Below are 18,722 nucleotides of genomic sequence, written 5' to 3' on the forward strand. Positions count from 1 at the left end.
TGTTTTGGTAATAAGATGATGATGGGGCTGGAGAAATGTAACTACTCTCAAATTCATAGACATACCTATGGATACAAGGACTGACCATCCATGATATCAACATAGTTTTAACCATGTTGAGGCGATATACAGTGTTGATTTACATTGTTTCTAAACATTGGAGTAAAAAAAGCTTATTTTGGGTTCTGATGGGGTACAACAGTTGAACTAAGCTCATGGGGCATGTGTTATATTCTTCAATAATCAATAAATAATTTAAATGTAGCAATTGCATATTTCCCCTTTAACACCACACATCAGTCCCACAACTGCCTTTGTTTTTAAGACAGTACTTACTAGTGTTAATCAGGGCCCGGTTTCCCAAAACCATCTTACGGCTAAGTTCACTGTTAGAACAATTGGATGCCTTAAGATGCGTTTGGGAAACTGGGCCCAGATATCCAGTTTCCGCCTCCTCCTTTTTTGATGTGACAGTCATCTCCCCCTCCTCCTCTTTCACTCCAAAAACTGCATCCTTCTCTTTCTCTGCCTCCTCTTCTTTTACTGTAACATCCTCCTCCTCTTTCACTCTGAACGCGTCTTCCTCTTCTTTCACCGAAACGACTTTCTATTCTTCTTTCACTGTAACAGCCTCCTTTTCCTCAATACCTTCTTTCTCCGTCCAGCAGCCCTCCTCTTCTTTAGCAAGAAGAGAGTAGCTTAGTGACCTCATGGTCAGAGATGTCAGCTAGCTCGGCTAGTTCTAACTTAACCAGCACGCTAGCTGACTGATAACAGAAAGAAAGCTTATATTTGGGGTTTTGATGGGGTACAGCAGCTGAACTAAGCTCATGAGGCATTTATAAGTGAATTATTCAAGAAACAGATGGGTACATATCATTAATGTATACGTCCCAAAATTGATGCAACAACTGCTGATTGCCCCTTTAAGACTACATATTGGGCTAATCTAATAGGAGATATTGAGGACTATAGTATTTCAGGCATTGTCATTGGATGCATTTGATCAATTGTTAACGTTTTGTTGATGGTCCACTCTTGATGTTCTACACGTTACAGTGTAGCTTCAGCCATTCCTACAGAACAACATTAAAGTGTAGAACCCCTGTACTGCATATTGGTTCAACGACTGCAGAGACGGTACTTACTGGTGTTAACTAGATCTCCAACCTCCTTTTCTTCCTCCAATGTGACAGTCATCTCCTCCTCCTCTGTAGCTCCCTTCAGTAACCACGAGCACAACCGTTCCTTGATTTTAACTGGCGGCTTTATTCTGTAGTTTTAGTCAGAATTATCACCTTCCGTGAGAACTATAAAGTAAATGAAAAATACAGTTAAGCACACTCTTACAACCTTATCTTACGAGTGACTTATTAGCTTGGTATAACTCTGAAGTGCTTACATACATAACAGTTTAACCGGCATTATAACGGGTTCAGATTAAACACATGAATAAAGGAAAAAATACCTAATTGGCTGCTTATTTACAGAAGGGAGTGGTACTACAAGTGGAGCAAGTACAATAACAAGGTGTGGAGACCATCATAGTATAGTAGTGGTACTAGTAGTGGAGCTAGTACAATAACAAGGTGGAGACCATCATCGTATAGTAGTGGATCTAGTAGTGGAGCTAGTAGTGGTACTCGTAGTGGACCTAGTAGTGGAGCTAGTACTCCACACCTTATTGTACTAGCTCCACTACTGTACTATGATGGTCTCCACACCTTGTTATTGTGGGGAATCCCCGAGCTGACAAGGTACAAATCTGTTGTTCTGCCCCTGAACAGGCATTTGACCTACTGTTCCTAGGCCATCATTGAAAATTAGAATTTGTTCTTAACTGACTTGCCTAGTAAAATCAAGGTAAAAAAATAAATAAAAAAATTGTACAAGCTCCACTACTAGTACCATTACTATACTATGATGTTCTCCACACCTTGTTATTGTACTAGCTCCACTACTAATACCATTACTATACTATGATGGTCTCCACACCTTATTGTACTAGCTCCACTACTGTACTATGATGGTCTCCCCCCATTGTTATTGTGTGGAATCCCCGAGCTGACAAGGTACAAATCTGTCGTTCTGCCCCTGAACAGGCAGTTAACGTACTGTTCCTAGGCCGTCATTGAAAATAAGAATTTGTTCTTAACTGACTTGCCAATAAAATCAAGGTAAAAAATAAATAAATAATTGTACAAGCTCCACTACTAGTACCATTACTATACTATGATGTTCTCCACACCTTGTTATTGTACTAGCTCCACTACTAGTACCATTACTATACTATGATGGTCTCCACACCTTATTGTACTAGCTCCACTACTGTACTATGATGGTCTCCACACCTTGTTATTGTACTTGCTCCACTACTATACTATGATGGTCTCCACACCTTGTTATTGTACTAGCTCCACGACTATAGTATGATGGTCTCCACACCTTGTTATTGTACTAGTACCACTACTAGCTCCACAACTATAATATGATGGTTTCCACACCTTGTTATTGTACTAGCTCTACTACTAGTACCACTACTACACTATGATGGTTTCCACCTTGTTATTGTACAAGTACCACTAATAGTACCGCTACTATATTATGATGGTCTCCACAACTTGTTATTGTACTTGCTCCACTACTAGTACCACTACTATACTATGATGGTCTCCACACCTTGTTATTGTACTCGCGCCTCTACTATACTATGATGGTCTCCACACCTTGTTATTGTGGGGAATCCCCGAGCTGACAAGGTACAAATCTGTCGTTCTGCCCCTGAACAGGCAGTTAACCCACTGTTCCTAGGCCGTCATTGAAAATAAGAATTTGTTCCTAACTGACTTGCCTAGTAAAATCAAGGTTAAAAAAAAATGTACTAGCTCCACTACTAGTACCATTACTATACTATGATGGTCTCCACACCTTGTTATTGCACTAGCTCCACTACTTGGTCCACTACTAGTACCACTACTAGCTCCACTACTAGTACCACTACTAGCTCCACTACTATACTATGATGGTCTCCACCTTGTTATTGTAGTAGCTCCACTACTATACTATGATGGTCTCCACACCTTGTTATTGTACACTACTATACTATGATGGTCTCCACGTCTTGTTATTGTACTAGTACCACTACTTTACTATGTGCTTTGGTAAAGTGGGTGTGGTTATATCCTTCCTGTTTGGCCCTGTCTGGGGGTGTCCTCGGATGGGGCCACAGTGTCTCCTGACCCCTCCTGTCTCAGCCTCCAGTATTTATGCTGCAGTAGTTTATGTGTCGGGGGCTAGGGTCAGTTTGTTATATCTGGAGTACTTCTCCTGTCCTATTCGATGTCCTGTGTGAATCTAAGTGTGCATTCTCTTATTCTCTCCTTCTCTCTTTCTTTCTCTCTCTCTCTCGGAGGACCTGAGCCCTAGGACCATGCCCCAGGACTACCTGACATGATGACTCCTTGCTGTCCCCAGTCCACCTGGCCGTGCTGCTGCTCCAGTTTCAACTGTTCTGCCTTATTATTATTCGACCATGCTGGTCATTTATGAACATTTGAACATCTTGGCCATGTTCTGTTATAATTTCCACCCGGCACAGCCAGAAGAGGACTGGCCACCCCACATATGCTCTCTCTAATTCTCTCTTTCTTTCGGAGGACCTGAGCCCTAGGACCATGCCCCAGGACTACCTGACATGATGACTCCTTGCTGTCCCCAGTCCACCTGACCGTGCTGCTGCTCCAGTTTCAACTGTTCTGCCTTATTATTATTCGACCATGCTGGTCATTTATGAACATTTGAACATCTTGGCCATGTTCTGTTATAATCTCCACCCGGCACAGCCAAAAGAGGACTGGCTACCCCACATAGCCTGGTTCCTCTCTAGGTTTCTTCCTAGGTTTTGGCCTTTCTAGGGAGTTTTTCCTAGCCACCGTGCTTCTACACCTGCATTGCTTGCTGTTTGGGGTTTTAGGCTGGGTTTCTGTACAGCACTTTGAGATATCAGCTGATGTACGAAGGGCTATATATATAAATACATTTGATTTGATTTGATGGTCTCCACACCTTGCAATGAAATGTATCTTTATAAAGCCCTTTTTACATGAACCGATGTCACAAAGTGATATACAGAAACTCAGCCTAAAACCCCAAACAGCAATGCAGATGTAGAAGCACGGTGGCTCCCCATTTAAGGTTCCACCAGCCACCTATAGTTAAGAGGTAGTTCTGTAGTTGTATACAGCCAGACTGGAAGGGTTCATGTAGATTGTTGGTAGAGATGTAGTTCTGTAGTTGTATACAGCCAGACTGGAAGGGTTCATGCAGATTGTTGGTAGAGAGGTAGTTCTGTAGTTGTATACAGCCAGTCTGGAAGGGTTCATGCAGATTGTTGGTAGAGAGGTAGTTCTGTAGTTGTTTATTGCCAGACTGGAAGGGTTAATGTAGATTATTGGTAGAGAGGTAGTTCTGTAGTTGTTTACAGCCAGACTGGAAGGGTTCATGCAGATTGTTGGTAGAGAGGTAGTTGTGTCTATAGCTGGACTAGAAGAGTCCATGCAGATTTTCTCAAGGTTGGTTTGATGGAGGCAGTTTTAAGGGAATTGGGCACAGTGCCTGAAGAAAGTGATTTATGATTGTATGAGTCCTGTGGGAACAGGGTCCAAGGGGCAGGTAGTTGACCTCATATTATGGACCATTTCAGAGACAGATGTTGGGGTTGTCAATGAGAATGTGGTGAAACTGCAGCTGGGAGGCTCAGTGTGAAGCAGAGGGACATGTCTGAATAAAGGGGTAGATTGTACAGTGAACCTGCAGCTGGGAGGCTCAGTATGAAGCAGAGGGACATGTCTGAATAAAGGGGTAGATTGTACAGTGAAACTGCAGCTGGGAGGCTCAGTATGAAGCAGAGGGACAGGTCTGAATCAGGGGGTAGATTGGACAGTGAGGTAAATGCACTTTATTTCAGATTTGGGGATTTGAAAATGCATGAAAAATGTTACTTTATTCAATGGAGTGGGTAAAGGAGTTAGCGAGTGGTTGAACTAATTTCTTTAATACAGAAAATGTATTTCTGAGGTTCCTGTCACCATTTGCAATGAGATTGGTAAAGTATAATTTGTGTTCAGTGCCTCTTTGTATGCAGTCTGATGATATACCAGGGCCTGGGGATGCAGTTAGGTTTGTATGCAGTCTGGTGATATACCAGGGACTGGGGATGCAGTTAGGTTTGCATGCAGTCTGGTGATATACCAGGGCCTGGGGATGCAGTTACGTTTGCATGCAGTCTGTTGATATGCCAGGGCCTGGGGATGCAGTTAGATTTGTATGCAGTCTGATGATATACCAGGGACTGAGAATGCAGTTAGGTTTGTATACAGTCTGTTGATATACCAGGGCCTGGGGATGCAGTTAGATTTGTATGCAGTCTGGTGATATACCAGGGACTGGTGATGCACAGCTAGCTTTGTTTTCCTCTAGCCATTCTCCAGTTTGCTCCCAGCAGCTTTCATAGAACGTAGATCACTGTTAAACTAGGCTGCAGAGCGTTTGTTTGACTGAATGAATATGACATTGCCTTAAATGCAACGTTTGATGTCAAGTTTAAATTCTCATTCATTACAAATCTTCACATGTCAATCAACAAATGCTTTCCTTTGGATGTATCAATATAATATTATTATTTAATTAAATACATGTTTAAAAAATACCCCTTTTTGTAAGGAAATAAAATAAACATTTCATTATACAGCGTTGCCCACTCCAGTCAGCAGATGGCGATGTGAGTCTTCTAGGTCTTTACACTGTTTTGGTGTATATTAGTCGCTGTGTATTCAACACACTTCTGTCGTATGTACTTGTTGGCCCATTTAATTATATATTTGCATTGTTTGTCAGCTAGCTGGTTTGCTAAGTTAGTTTAGGACTAGGCTAGTCGCTAACTAGCTAACATCCCCAAACATGAGTTCACTAAGCTACTCTCCTCCTGATAAAGAAGAGGTGGTCTGCTGGACGGAGAAAGGTCTTGTGAAAGAGGAGGATGTTACAATACAAAAACAAGTAGAGGGTGAGGCTGTTAATGTGAAAGAAGAAGAGAAAGACATTTCATTGAAAGAAGAGGAAGACGCGTTCAGAGTGAAAGAGGAGGAGGATGTTACAGTAAACGAAGAGGAAGAGAAAGAGGGTGCAGTTTTTGGAGTGACAGAGGAGGATGTAACTGACAGTTAGACTTACAGGTTATTATGTCGTTGTCTTTTGTTTGAATTGTTTACGTGTCCGCTGTGCGGGGGAAATGGTAATACAAGCGGAACTACGTAGCTAATACTGTTGTAACGGGGATCCTTATTGTAGCAACACACTTTTGAAGGGAAGGCAATCATGCGCTGAGTTAGCTAAGTTGTCATGTCATCAGGTGTAGTTCATAAAGGTTGAAGAGTGTATGTTAGGATGAAGTGTTAATTCATGCCAGGAATAATAAGTGTGAAGTTAGTATAGTACTAGTACCATTACTATACTATGATGTTCTCTACACCATCATAGTATAGTAATGGTACTAGTACAATAACAAGGTGTGGAGACCATCATAGTATAGTAGTGGTACTACAAGTGGAGCAAGTACAATAACAAGGTGTGGAGACCATCATAGTATAGTAGTGGTACTAGTAGTGGAGCTAGTACAATAACAAGGTGGAGACCATCATCGTATAGTAGTAGATCTAGTAGTGGGGCTACTAGTGGTACTCGTAGTGGACCAAGTAGTGGAGCTAGTACAATAACAAGGTGTGGAGACCATCATAGTATTGTAATGGTACTAGTAGTGGAGCTAGTACAATTTTTTTTTTACCTTGATTTTACTTGGCAAGTCAGTTAGGAACAAATTCTTATTTTCAATGACGGCCTAGGAACAGTAGGTTAACTGCCTGTTCAGGGGCAGAACGACAGATTTGTACCTTGTCAGCTCGGGGATTCCCCACAATAACAAGGTGTGGAGACCATCATAGTATAGTAGTGGAGCTTGTACAATAACAAGGTGTGGAGACCATCATAGTATAGTAGTGGAGCTAGTACAATGACAAGGTGTGGAGACCATCATAGTATAGTAGTGGTATTAGTACAATAACAAGGTGTGGAGACCATCATAGTATAGTAATGGTACTAGTAGTGGAGCTAGTACAATAACGAGGTGTGGAGACCATCATAGTATAGTAATGGTACTAGTAGTGGAGCTAGTACAATAACAAGGTGTGGAGACCATCATAGTATAGTAGTGGAGTTGGTACAATAACAAGGTGTGGAGACCATCATCATATAGTAGTGGAGCTTATACAGCAAGACGAACTTCCGGCGCCGACAGAGATGGCCGCCTCGCTTCGCGTTCCTAGGAAACTATGCAGTTTTTTTTTTACGTGTTATTTCTTACATTAGTACCCCAGGTCATCTTAGGTTTCATTACATACAGTCGAGAAGAACTACTGAATATAAGATCAGCGTCAACTCACCATCAGTACGACCAAGAATATGACTTTCGCAAAGCGGATCCTGTGTTCTGCCTTTCAACCAGGACAACGGAATGGATCCCAGCCGGCGACCCAGCCGACTTTGTAAAAGAGGGAAACGAGGCGGTCTTCTGGTCAGACTACGGAGACGGGCACATCGTGCCCCACTTCCTAGCATTCTTCTCGCCAATGTCCATTCTCTTGACAACAAGGTTGATGAAATCCGAGCAAGGGTAGCATTCCAGAGGGACATCAGAGACTGTAACGTTCTTTGTTTCACGGAAACATGGCTCACTGGAGAGACGCTTTCGGAGGCAGTGCAGCCAGCGGGTTTCTCCACGCATCGCACCGACAGAAACAAACACCTTTCTGGTAAGAAGAGGGTCGGGGGCGTATGCCTTATGGCTAACATGACGTGGTGTGATCACAGAAACATACAGGAACTCAAATCCTTCTGTTCACCTGATTTAGAATTCCTCACAATCAAATGTAGACCGTATTATCTACCAAGAGAATTCTCTTCGATTATAATCACAGCCGTATATATTCCCCCCCAAGCAGACACATCGATGTCTCTGAACGAACTTTATTTGACTCTTTGCAAACTGGAATCCATACATCCTGAGGCTGCATTCATTGTAGCTGGGGATTTTAACAAGGCTAATCTGAAAACAAGACTCCCTAAAATGTATCAGCATATCGATTGCGCCACCAGGGCTGGCAAAACCTTGGATCACTGTTATTCTAACTTCCGCGACGCATATAAGGCCCTGCCCCGCCCCCCTTTTGGAAAAGCTGACCCCGACTCCATTTTGCTGATCCCTGCCTACAGACAGAAACTAAAACAAGAAGCTCCCACGCTGAGGTCTGTCCAACGCTGGTCGGACCAAGCTGATTCCACACTCCAAGACTGCTTCCATCACGTGGACTGGGACATGTTTCGTATTGCGTCAGGCAACAACATTGACGAATACGCTGATTCGGTGTGCGAGTTCATTAGAACGTGAAACCAGAAACCGTGGATTGATGGCAGCATTCGCGTGAAACTGAAAGCGCGAACCACTGCTTTTAATCAGGGCAAGGTGACTGGTAATATGACCGAATACAAACAGTGCAGCTATTCCCTCCGTAAGGCTATCAAACAAGCTAAGCGTCAGTATAGAGACAAAGTAGAATCTCAATTCAACGGCTCAGACACAAGAGGTGTGTGGCAGGGTCTACAGTCAATCACAGACTACAAGAAGAAATCCAGCTCAGTCACGGACCAGGATGTCTTGCCCCCAGGCAGACTAAATAACTTTTTTGCCCGCTTTGAGGACAATACAGTGCCACTGACACGGCCTGGAACGGAAACATGCAGTCTCTCCTTCACTGCAGCCGAGGTGAGTAAAACAGTTAAACGCGTTAACCCTCGCAAGGCTGCAGGCCCAGACGGCATCCCCAGCCGCGCCCTCAGAGCATGCGCAGACCAGCTGGCTGGTGTGTTTACGGACATATTCAATCAATCCCTATACCAGTCTGCTTTTCCCACATGCTTCAAGAGGGCCACCATTGTTCCTGTTCCCAAGAAAGCTAAGGTAACTGAGCTAAACGACTACCGCCCCGTATCACTCACTTCCGTCATCAAGAAGTGCTTTGAGAGACTAGTCAAGGACCATATCACCTCCACCCTACCTGACACCCTAGACCCACTCCAATTTGCTTACCGCCCAAATAGGTCCACAGATGACGCAATCTCAACCACACTGCACACTGCCCTAACCCATCTGGACAAGAGGAATACCTATGTGAGAATGCTGTTCATCGACTACAGCTCGGCATTTAACACCATAGTACCCTCCAAGCTCATCATCAAGCTCGAGACCCTGGGTCTCGACCCCGCCCTGTGCAACTGGACTTCCTGACGGGCCGCCCCCAGGTGGTGAGCGTAGGCAACAACATCTCCACCCCGCTGATCCTCAACACTGGGGCCCCACAAGCGTGCGTTCTGAGCCCTCTCCTGTACTCCCTGTTCACCCACGACTGCGCGGCAACGCACGCCTCCAACTCAATAATCAAGTTTGCGGACGACACAATAGTGGTAGGCTTGATTACCAACAACGACGAGACGGCCTACAGGGAGGAGGTGAGGGCCCTCGGAGTGTGGTGTCAGGACAATAACCTCACACTCAACGTCAACAAAACTAAGGAGATGATTGTGGACTTCAGGAAACAGCAGAGGGAACACCCCCCTATCCACATCGATGGAACAGTAGTGGAGAGGATAGTAAGTTTTAAGTTCCTCTGCATACACATCACAGACAAACTGAATTGGTCCACTCACACAGACAGCATTGTGAAGAAGGCGCAGCAGCGCCTCTTCAACCTCAGGAGGCTGAAGAAATTCGGCTTGTCACCAAAAGCACTCACAAACTTCTACAGATGCACAATCGAGAGCATCCTGGCGGGCTGTATCACCGCCTGGTACGGCAACTGCTCCGCCCTTAACCGTAAGGCTCTCCAGAGGGTAGTGAGGCCTGCACAACGTATCACCGGGGGCAAACTACCTGCCCTCCAGGACACCTATACCACCCGATGTTACAGGAAGGCCATAAAGATCATCAAGGACAACACCCACCCGAGCCACTGCCTGTTCACCCCGCTATCATCCAGAAGGCGAGGTCAGTACAGGTGCATCAAAGCTGGGACCGAGAGACTGAAAAACAGCTTTTATCTCAAGGCCATCAGACTGTTAAACAGCAACCACTAACATTGAGTGGCTGCTGCCAACACCCTGACTCAACTCCAGCCACTTCAATAATGGGAATTGATGGGAAAGGATGTAAAATATATCACTAGCCACTTTAAACAATGCTACCTAATATAATGTTTACATTATATTATATGAAAATGAGTGTGCAACGTAGAGAAATAAAATGGTGCTGATGCGGGCACTGGCGATGGGTGTGTGTTCTAATTGGTCTGGGCAGGTGTGACGTAGTTAATGGAGACGGGTGTGTGGTCTAGTGGGTCTGGGCAGGTTTGATGTAGTTAATTGAGATGGGGGTGTGTTCTAGTGGGTCTGGGCAGGTGTGATGTAGTTAATGGAGATGGAGGTGTGTTCTAGTGGGTCTGAGCAGGTGTGATGTAGTTAATGGAAATGGAGGTGTGTTCTAGTGGGTCTTAATATATATATTTCTAGCTATCTAACTATTTACCAGAGAACACACACAGGAGAGAAATCTTATAGCTGTGATCAATGTGGGAAGAGTTTTACTTGGCCAAACAGCCTGAATATACACAAGCGGACACACACAGGGGAAGAGATACTCTGATTAAACATAAAATACATGAAGTAGTTGTTTCATGATATCAATGAAATATCCATGAATTAATGTCACAATGTAGAATGTTTTAACATTGTAGTAGGAGTATTTTAAAATGTCACAATGTAGAATGTTTTAACAATGTAGTAGGAGTATTTTAATGATGTCACAATGTAGAACCCTAAACGTTTGTCCCCTGTTCTATTGATTTCAGCTTGATATGGATATTCATTTAAAGAGTACTATTTATGAGATTTATCAAAAAGTGACTAACAAAAAAAGAGTTATGTTACATTTAACATGTTGGTGACCCACTTTAATCAAAATGCAACACTTCAAAATGTTTAGGTTTTCAATATATCCCAAACTGTTTCTACATATTGGTTATTGATTTGGAAACGTTAAACCTGTGTTTTGTTTTGACATTGACAATCCTACATCACTCCAGCATTTCCTGACCACATTCAAGTGCTAATTGTATTTTTTCCACAACTGAAGAAGCACGTTTCAAATCACCTCATATTTCAAACAATCAGCCTGACAAAAGATACATGTTTTATTATTCCATGCCTCACCATTCAGTTAATTGGTGGTGAGCAGGTCCAGGTTCTATTTAAGAGTGTCTGGCCCAGTGCTCCAGTTGTCTTGGTAGATGTGGAGAGTCAACACCTTTAGTTGCTCCACCTTTTTGGTTTGCTTCCTTTCTTTAAGTTTGGTGTGGGTTTTTCTTTTGTTTGCCTCTTCTTGGACAGATTTAGTGGGTCTCATGGTGGGTGTCTTTTAGGTCACCAAAAAACACCATCGTTTAGAGCAGCTTGGAGATTATTACCCATGTAAGTGGGGAGCAAAAGAGCGGATTTAACCAACTCTGTACAAACCCCGACACGGGGGTATGATAACTCTGACGCGTGCGTCTAATGATTATTGTAGATGTTTACAACTGAGGGAGTTGACAGTAGGTCAAAGAGATGTATAAAGGAAAATTGACATAACGGACCTCAAAGACCAACAGCCTACTTTATAATATAGAATGCAGGAGTGTGTACTGAACATGTAACCACTATAAAACAAAATGGTTTACGGTCAAATGAGTCTATAGTTTTTAATGAAGTGGTCGATGCATTCATTTAGATTATTTCAACATAGTCTAGATCAGTCCACAGGTTGCATATACATTTTATAGTATCTCAATATTGGGTTATATGTTGGTAGGTCTAATAAATAAATATATTGTATACATTGATAATATTATTTTGTCAGAAATTGAAGCCGTTGATACAGTTGTGTACTATATCGCCCGCCCTGCGGATTGTGCTCTATCTGAACTACATTAAGCATTCATTATTTTGCATCAAATATTTATGGATCTTAAATTATTATAGAATACACAATATCTCACCCTTTAATGACAGGAAAATGTCCTTTCCATCCAACACCCCGGTCTGTCACGAGGAAATGTAATGTCTGAAAAAAACATGTATTATTTTATAGTCTTTCCTACAATGGTATGTTATAAAGTTTGTAATAATGTACAACTGCAGGCCTCCAAGGTTTTTTACAAAAAAACACTAATGATGCATGTTTAAATATTATTCAAATATGTTAATTAATTCAAATGTTTCTTAAAGGTTGTACGAAATATTTTGGAATTCAATAAAAGGAATTTAAAAACGGTATCTCACCCCTTAACGATGGTAAAATGTATTTCACATCATCACCAAGCTCTGTCCCGAAGGAAAAAGACTGTAAAATCCGGGGGCGTGCATGACTGTGCGTGTGACGGAGCAACAGGAGTTTGTGTGTGTGTGTGCGTTACAGAAACAAAAGTGTGTGTGTTCAACAGGGGGCCCAAGCATGGAGCCCCATTCTATCTGTAGAGAATCGTTTGAAGCCAAGGTTTGCACTATCAGGCATATGTCATGTCCAGATATCTGCCGACCGCCCGGGGTTAAACACTGATATCCAATCAACGCCCTGTACCCCAACAAACCTGTTGCAGACAGAATGGCTCTATGAATTCACAGCCATGGTTTTCTAAACCAAACATACAGGGGGGGGGTTGCATACAGGATATCTCCCGAAACTCATTCGGTACATTCGCAAGCTAGGTACAGAACGTGAAGCATCTAGTGGAGCATCTATTTTTAACACGGTTAGCACATCTTTAGCGCAAACCCACAGGCCCTGAATATTTAGCTGCCCGGACAGATTAAAAAATATATATTCTGAATAAGTGAATCTCTCCTAATGGATATTTCAGGAGGTGAGTAAGTGAAAAATATATTTTAAGATTTGTTTGAATATTATCGGGATATTATTGCAATATTAAAAGTGTATATATAGCGTATAACGGTTAATATTGTCTAACGTTTGTTAGGATCCCAAACATTTATGCAGCTTTTACGAGGTTTAACGGATCTGGAACAATATGAGGGGGATTCTGAGTCTCAAAAACCAGGCTGTAACGACTTTCTTCTACCTCCTTCTCTGACGAAGAGGTGGAATAAGGATCGGACCAAAATGCAGCGTGATTCGTTCGATACATCTTTAATGATGAAAAAACACGAATACAAAACAACAAACGTAGAAAACCGAAACAGCCCTGACTGGTGTAACAAACACAGAGACAGGAACAATCACCCACAAACACACAGTGAAACCCAGGCTACCTAAATATGGTTCCCAATCAGAGACAACGATAATCACCTGACTCTGATTGAGAACCGCCTCAGGCAGCCATAGACTAATCTATACACCCCACACAACCCCAAGACGAAACACTACAAATAAACCCATGTCACACCCTGGCCTGACTCAATAAATGAAGATAACATAATAAATATAGACCAGGGCGTGACAGAACCCCTCCCCCTAAGGTGCGGACTCCCGGACGCACATCAAAACAATAGGGAGGGTCCGGGTGGGCGCCTGTTCATGGCTGCGGCTCCGGCTTGGGACATGGAACCCACTCTATGAATATCTTAGTCCCCCCTCCTCGCGTCCTAGGATTGTCAACCCTCACCGCCGACCATGGCCTAGTAGTCCTCACCCAGAACCCCACTGGACTGAGGGGCAGCTCGGGACAGAGGGGCAGCTCGGGACAGAGGGGCAGCTCGGGACAGAGGGGCAGCTCGGGACAGAAGGGCAGCTCGGGACAGAAGGGCAGCTCGGGACAGAGGGGCAGCTCGGGACAGAGGGGCAGCTCGGGACAGAGGGGCAGCTCGGGACAGAGGAAGCCCAGCACTGAGAGGAAGCCCAGCACTGAGAGGAAGCCCAGCACTGAGAGGAAGCCCAGCCAGGCAGTTGAATCTGGCAGATCCTGGCTGGCTGGCGGTTCTGGCAGATCCTAGCTGACTGGCGGATCTGGAAGAGTCTGGTTGACTGGCGGATCTGGAAGAGTCTGGTTGACTGGCGGATCTGGAAGAGTCTGGTTGACTGGCGGATCTGGAAGAGTCTGGCTGACTGGCGGATCTGGAAGAGTCTGGCTGACTGGCGGATCTGGAAGAGTCTGGTTGACTAGCGGATCTGGAAGAGTCTGGTTGACTGGCGGATCTGGAAGATTCTTGTTGACTGGCAGATCTGGAAGAGTCTGGCTGACTGGCAGATCTGGAAGAGTCTGGCTGACTGGCAGATCTGGAGGAGTTTGGTTGACTGGCAGATCTGGAAGAGTCTGGCTGACTGGCAGATCTGGAAGAGTCTGGCTGACTGGCAGATCTGGAAGAGTCTGGCTGACTGGCAGATCTGGAAGAGTCTGGCTGACTGGCAGATCTGGAAGAGTCTGGCTGACTGGCAGATCTGGAAGAGTCTGGCTGACTGGCAGATCTGGAAGAGTCTGGCTGACTGGCAGATCTGGAAGAGTCTGGCTGACTGGCAGACCTGGAAGAGTCTGGCTGACTGGCAGACCTGGAAGAGTCTGGCTGACTGGCAGATCTGGAAGAGTCTGGCTGACTGGCAGATCTGGAAGAGTCTGGCTGACTGGCAGATCTGGAAGAGTCTGGCTGACTGGCAGATCTGGAAGAGTCTGGCTGACTGGCAGATCTGGAAGAGTCTGGCTGACTGGCAGATCTGGAAGAGTCTGGCTGACTGACAGATCCTGGCAGACTGACGACTCTGGCTGCTTCATGCTGACTGACGGCTCTGGCTGCTCCATGCTGACTGGCGGCTCTGGCAGCTCCATGCAGATTGACAGCTCTGGCGGCTTCTTGCAGACTGACAGCTCTGGCTGCTCCATGCAGACTGGCAGCTCCTTGCAGACTGGCAGCTCCATGCAGACTGGCAGCTCCATGCAGACTGGCAGCTCCATGCAGACTGGCAGCTCCATGCAGACTGGCAGCTCTGGCTGCTCCATGCAGACTGGCAGCTCTGGCTGCTCCATGCAGACTGGCAGCTCTGGCTGCTCCATGCAGACTGGCAGCTCTGGCTGCTCCATGCAGACTGGCAGCTCTGGCTGCTCCATGCAGACTGGCAGCTCTGGCTGCTCCATGCAGACTAACAGCTCTGGCAGCTCCTTGCAGACTGGCAGCTCCTTGCAGACTGACAGCTCTGGCTGCTCCATGCAGACTGGCAGCTCTGGCTGCTCCATGCAGACTGGCAGCTCTGGCTGCTCCATGCAGACTGGCAGCTCTGGCTGCGCTAAACGGGCAGGAGACTCCGGCAACGCTGTAGAGGCGGAATGCTCTGGCAGCGCTAAACAGGCGGGAGACTCCGGCAGCGCAGGAGAGGAGGAAGGCTGACTCCTGACTCTGCCACACTCTCCCCCTGCGCCCCCCCTAATAAATTTTTGGGGCTGACTCTCGGGCTTCCATCCGCGTCGCCGCGCTGCCTCCTCATACCAGCGCCTCTCAGCTCTCGCCGCCTCCAGTTCTTCTTTGGGGCGGCGATATTCTCCAGGCTGATCCCAGGGTCCTTCTCCGAACAATTTCTCCTCCCAAGTCCAGAAGTCCTGTGATCGCTGTTGCTGCCTTTGTTGCTTCTCCTGTGGCTCCTGCCCTTTGACACGTTGCTTGGTCCGTTTGTGGTGGATGATTCTGTAACGGCTTTCTTCTACCTCCTTCTCTGACGAAGAGGTGGAATAAGGATCGGACCAAAATGCAGCGTGATTCGTTCGATACATCTTTAATGATGAAAAAACACGAACAATACAAAACAACAAAAGTCGAAAACCGAAACAGCCCTGACTGGTGTAACAAACACAGAGACAGGAACAATCACCCACAAATACACTGAAACCCAGGCTACCTAAATATGGTTCCCAATCAGAGACAACGATAATCACCTGACTCTGATTGAGAACCGCCTCAGGCAGCCATAGACTAATCTATACACCCCACACAACCGCAAGACGAAACACACTACAAATAAACCCATGTCACACCCTGGCCTGACTCAATAAATGAAGATAACATAATAAATATAGACCAGGGCGTGACACAGGCAGTCAATCACCATTATTTTTTCGCTGTAAGTCCTTATAATTGAACACATACACAACAATATTTATATAAAAAATACACACTATTTTAAAAGTACACACTATTTTAAAAGCTATTTTATGTATTTACAGCCGACATACAGCCAAGAGTGATAAAGGATTCGTTATGGACATCTGACACATCGGGGGGACTTGGACGCAATTCTTCCGTTCTGTACAAACGGTTTTTTAAACTCCCCGCGAATCCCGGGAACCTCCATCCCCTCACGACATATTCCAGACCCCAACAGGCAACGAATAACTGTGGCCCAAGTACATTGCTCAGATTCAACGCCACCCGAAAAATACTGCTGGGCAGGGAACTTGCGGCTTCACGAGCAGTCGCTCCAGGGACACGGTATGAGACCATTATACATTTTGTTATTAGTTATACGTCTTTTTTTATTAGTTATACCTCTTTTGATAGAATATGTAAAAACAAGGACAAATAATGTTTTTTCAGACTGCCAGGAGAAAGGCCCTGCAGAATCGGGAACGATAGATGAAAAAAGTCACACACCCCCGGTTTCGGCGATTCGTCAGAACAGCCAGCGCCAAAAAAGCAGAGGTATTTTAACGATGTATTGTTAATATATAGTATTATACCTGAAATGTATTTGATATTTTATGTATCTAACATATTTTTATATTTAATAACGTATTTTGTATGTATTATTTTCTTTCAGACTCCTCCCCGGCGAAAAACGTCCCAGAAGGACACATACATCTAGAGCTGGGGGATTCCGGCGCACCGAACATTCCCGATGAAACAACCAAAGCGGAGGATAGCCCTGTTTCTAATGACATTTCAGATGTTGACGACCAGTTATTCTGTGATGTGGCCAACCTTATCGACCCCGTCAATTCTATGGCATCAACAACATTACAGAGACGATATGTTATTCTGGCATAGAACAATTCCACGCATGTTAAACAGCAAACCGATTAAAAAACGCAAATACAGACGCTAAAATCATACATGTAACACCTATCATTCCAGAAATACGCCAAAAACGCACATCCTTAATTATCCAAATGGCAGAACTACAGGAACAAGGTGAGACAGTTGAAAGCCTCTTAGCACAGATACCGCCAGAACTCCTAGAAATTATTAAATGTATGAACGAGTCAGGGACGTCCGATGAAAGCATATTATCCCAGATTCCAGCCGAACTCCTAGAAATGATTAATCGTATGAATGAGTTGGGGACGCCCGATGAAAACCTGCTATCACAGATTCCCGAAGCAATCATAACCTTAATTAATAGGTTGAAAGAGAGTCAGACATTTTCGGCCCCTGCCACCCCAACAGCGATAGACCAACCAGTAACGCCCAGGTCCGTAGGAGTCTGAAACGCCACAAGATGTTTTTGGGGAATTGGAAAATTGTCTAATAAATCTGGAGGGAGATGGTATTGATAGACGTGTCCGGGTTGTGTACCGGAATAAATTCAACAATACAGAGATTCGACAGTTTTTCAATTTCCAATGGGTGAATCAGAATCTTGACTATGCGGTATTTTACATAATGATAATGGACACTCTGAACGATCTGTTAGAGACTGCAAGAGATTATGGCGAACCACGTGATGTCTTACAGTTGGAAATTTGTGGAGATAGCCTGCATAACACAGTATCTCTTATTTTACCCAATGGCGAAGCAGATCTTGAACAATTTACCGCGCTGCTAGACCGCCTTGTTCAGTCTAATTTAGCCATCATAGCAGATCGAACCCTCGAGCTTGTAGTGCAAATAATACGTCAACCGCAGGGGGGTGGTGGGCAGAGAAGGAAGCTTGATAGCCTAATGCAGTCAGAAATCATAAGCAATAAAAGGGCCTACCTCATAAACGTTCACAATCCCGATAATAAGCTATGTTTTGCAATAGGCCTAGCGCATTTACTTAACCCCGGATGTACTGATCTCACGGCATTGCAAAAGGCTAGAGAGATCCAAACGGCTGTGGGTCTCGGTATACAGGAGGCGGTGGCATTCTCCGACATAGTCAAATTTGAAAACTTTCTGAATATCAAGATTGTGGTTTTGTACCACAGTAGAGCTAATGCAGCTCTCTTGAAGTTCCAAAACACCCCCCAACCGCACCCTCAGATTCTGTACTTTTATGTGCAAAACGAACATTACTACGCCGTTACCAACATCACGGCGTTCATAGGCGCCCCCTATGTGTGTCCATCATGCCATACCGGCTACACCCGAAAGGGGGGGCACTCGTGCCGTTATAACTGTTCAGTATGTCTGGATGTAGATTGCCCAATGCAACCCTTAAATTTGACACCCTGTGAGGATTGCAACCGCACATGTCGTTCGACCTACTGTTATGAAAAACACAAAATTGAAACATGGCACCCCAAGGCATGTAAATCTGTAAGCATTTGTGCCATTAACAAGAAATGCCCAAAATGTCACTGCAATTACAACCTTAAAATAGATAG

At 44.7% G+C, this 18,722-nt stretch overlaps 1 long non-coding RNA gene and 1 pseudogene across 1 annotated transcript; both read right to left on the bottom strand.

The window, feature by feature from the left end:
• LOC135520267 (zinc finger protein 239-like) overlaps positions 1–18,722 on the bottom strand; it is a 467,619-nt pseudogene that overhangs the window by 352,805 nt on the left and 96,092 nt on the right.
• Positions 1,157–12,989, bottom strand: LOC135521868 (uncharacterized). The gene is made up of 3 exons (XR_010452618.1): positions 12,481–12,989; positions 12,198–12,262; positions 1,157–1,310 (listed from the first exon to the last, which is right to left on the bottom strand). It is a non-coding gene; the product is annotated as an uncharacterized LOC135521868 (long non-coding RNA).

The sequence above is a fragment of the Oncorhynchus masou genome, chromosome 4 (assembly GCF_036934945.1).
Source record: "Oncorhynchus masou masou isolate Uvic2021 chromosome 4, UVic_Omas_1.1, whole genome shotgun sequence".
Lineage (NCBI taxonomy): Eukaryota > Metazoa > Chordata > Actinopteri > Salmoniformes > Salmonidae > Oncorhynchus > Oncorhynchus masou.